We start from the raw sequence: 3,759 nt of genomic DNA on the forward strand, positions 1-3,759 counted from the left end.
GCAAACGTTTTGGAAAATATCAGCGTTTCGTGTTCGTTTTGACTTCGTGTGGACGGGGCCTAAGTCAATAATACATGGAAATCGACCCTCAACTGCCCCGACAAGACAGTTGTTTCTGTTCAAATGTCATGTTAATTTTGAGCGAACATTTGAATGGTTGGAAATAAGAAAATATTGAATTAGACCTGTTTCCAAGGAGCAAATTAATCAGCCATTAAAACGATAATGTCGTCATATGTTGACATTAGGCTTGGCTGGAATAAACAGGAAGTAGAGTTGGCGATTTCATGCGAACCACAGATCAGTAATGGACCAAGATTTCATTAGATGTGCTGGAATAAAGCAAGTTGTAGAGACTTTATACTATTTTCTAGTTTTAGCAACAATACCTGAAAAAAAGCTTCCTGAAGAGAGTGAAAGACTTTTTCTGTGAAATGTAATATGTTGAAACTAAATTTTTTCCATCAAGATCTTCTTATGCAATTCCTCAAAATGAGCATAAAAAACATTGATTAAAACACATCTATAGGCTCAATCCAGTCTGCTGGGTTTCCTTAGACAGCATGCGCTCTTTTCACCAATCTGAATAATAAATTGAATGTTTGATCATTAGGATCAGTTAGAATGTTTATAAAAGACTTGGAAAATAAGGATCTTATTTTGCACGTTACTGAGCACAAAAAAAACAACTTATTTCTATTGCTCACATCATGATGAAGACAGACGGGATAAAACGACAAAAATAAATAAAAAACGGGGACAAAAACTGAATGAATGCAGAATAACTAGTTTGCAGACCATATTTTATTATTTGTAAATAATAAAATAGCAAAGGCAGGTTTTAATAGTGCAGAATATCATAATTATTCTATCAGATTTTCTGACCATGATGAAAAAACAAACTTTTGGAGTTTTTAAACTGTATCGAATTGTTCTTTTTAACTTTTACAAAATCTGAATAAATTTTTTGGACATATATTAATGCAATAGAAGTATTCTGTAAAGAAAGTAAATATTAATTTTCTCTGCGCAGCACAGAAACATTCAAATATTTGGTATTTCTTCTCTAAATCAGTCATGTTGAAAGTCGCATGCGCAAACAAGCAAGAAGCTGCCCAGCTGGCTGTGAGGCGTTCATGGAGTTCAACAAAGAGACAGCCTGGGGGCAGAATCCGTCTCAGAGTGTTAGCTTGGGTCTGTAGCTCCGACCTGAACAGCCTCTGACCACGATAGCAGGGTCAGCAGGGATGCTAGCTGCTACTTTTGAAATCTGAAGATCTGAATATGAAGGTAAACCATGGTGTGTTTCTGAGCAAGGCAATGAGCCAAGGAAACCCTCGGAGGATTTCTGAGAAACAAACTTGATTTTTTTAGAATGACTGATTTAAATCCAGCGGAGAACTACAGGAAGAGGTTTATTTACTAAAGTGTTAACATGTTTTATACCTTGGAAATACTATGCTAATTTACAGTTTACCTGTTTTGTTTTAGGGGTTTTATTTAGGAGATTTCCTGATTCTTCAAGTCAGGTGTTCATTATGAAAATCTTTGGTTTCTTTTAATTTAACAAAATTTTTTTTTGCTTTATAAACAGAATCATTAAAAAAAAAACAAAAAAAAACAGCCTTTTCATGCTGAATTAAAATGCATTTACTCACTTTGACATTTCTTTCAAATTGCTTTTAATCAAAATAGAGTATATTTGAAGATAAAATAAAATAGATCAACTTGATTGTGTTGTATTTCCTGAGGTATGGAAGCCTTTTCTCTTTGGGCGTCCGTGCAGCCGCTGCTCCGCTGAGCCTGACCACCATTAACACCCCTGAGAAACCTCGTCCTAATTACTCATTCAGCCTGACAGAATCTCCTTAATTACAGACTTCATTAGCCTGCAGGACTTTGTTTTCCTCCCAAAAAAGGAGCGAGCAGGGTGCAGCGCAGGCCAAGGTGCATCAGAGGTGTGTGTATGTGTGTCTGTGTGCTTTAGGACCGTATGCCTCCATGCATTTCTTCTTTTTTTCAAAGATGTTAGGACCTTAGTCAGAGATCTAATTAGATTCATGGTGAGAATCAGACACCTTTTAACTAGTCTCTGCAGTCACTCTAAAAGGACAGCAAGATTCCGGCTAAGAGAGGCACAGAGAATTAAATTGACCTGCTGCTGCCTTTCATGTGTGAAGTGTTCTGATTCGCCATGTCCTCACTTCCAAACACAAAATAACCTGCAGCACTTACACACCCTGCTACCATTATACCTCACTTAGAAACACGCAGGACAGCCGACAACAGAAGGATGGACGCTGCAACCGGAATGTGTGCTGTGGCTTTTGAGTTAAGCGGTAATTTGTCTTGGAAAGAGACACATTACCTGGTTAACGTATCCCAGCTTCAGCGACTGCACCTGTTTTAACAGGCCTGCTGCTTACAGCTCAGAATTATTCATTTCAGAAGGTGCGGCAAGCTGGTGTGGACCATCACACGCCGCACAGCTTCAAAGCCAACTGCCACTCATTTCTGTGGATTGCATGCATTTAATGTTCATAAGTTCACACTACATGCAATTATATGGTGGACTGGTGAGAGTTAGCACCAGTTAGGGCCAGGTGAAGTGCTGAGCACTAATGCATAATGGAGTGCTGCACAAATGTCCATGTTAGAGAGGTTTTAACCATCTCTGGTCAGACTTCAAAGCTGCTTGGTGGGAAAGAAGCACGGCTTCCTCCTTAAATCATCCATCCTCAAGATTCAACACCTTCAGACTTATTGGCAGCCCTGGTAAGGATGTGTAATATAAGTGGACCTTTTATTGCAGCAGCATAATTTCACTCAATCTCACAAGTTTGCTGATTAGAAAGGCAGTGGAACATTGTCAATTTCCTAACTTAAAGGACCGATGATAACATCCCAAAATGAAAAGATTTACATGTATTTGATTGAAAATTAATTCAGGTTGTGGGAACATTTTTGGGACCAGACATCAGCAATGTCAAAAACTATTGGCATTCTTTGTAAATACAAAGATCCTAAATAAAGTCCTTTTCAAATCAGTTTTTATACTAAAATTATTTTGTGAGAAGATTTTTCAGTTGGTAAAAAAGTCTCACTGTTTTTTTTTAAAAAGGCAGAAAACTGATTATCACTTCAAGTAAAGTAAACAAAGAAATTGCCCAATGGAGTAGGAAATGTTTACATAGTAACGCATGACTTCTTATTTCCCTGAGGTATAAATATGACATGAAACAGATGGCTGTTCTCTAAGCGGCTATTTAAAATGGGAGTTTCCTCCATGAGAAACTCTTCTAGAAACTGAAATCTTTGATTTCACAAAGAGGAATTTTTCATAAAGGGAAGAAAATGATGTACAATAGTGAGCATCCTCTTCATTGCACTGTTAAACAACAGAGTCTTCAGTCAGAGGCTTCTCCATATTTGCTATAAGGCAGACAGCTACAGAAGATCATTGCCTATATGAACATATATGACAACCCACTTAGGATTGATTGAATATAACTGAATTAAATTATCTCTACAAGGAAAATAGAGGATGAATGTTTTGGGGGGAAAAAAGCTCCTCATGACCGTTGCTAAGCATGTTTGAGGATGTATAATTCTGCAGGCATTATACTCATCAGGGAATGTCAAATCAGACATAAAAACTAGGGGTGGAACGGTTCACAAAATCCCTAGCCTGACGTAGTCCGACTCAATTCTAGTCAGAATATGAGTCTGATACTGCTCCATAGAGCTGTGATTATGGGG

Source organism: Cyprinodon variegatus, unplaced genomic scaffold, assembly GCF_000732505.1.
Source record: "Cyprinodon variegatus isolate N-32 unplaced genomic scaffold, C_variegatus-1.0 Scaffold11, whole genome shotgun sequence".
Taxonomy (NCBI): domain Eukaryota; kingdom Metazoa; phylum Chordata; class Actinopteri; order Cyprinodontiformes; family Cyprinodontidae; genus Cyprinodon; species Cyprinodon variegatus.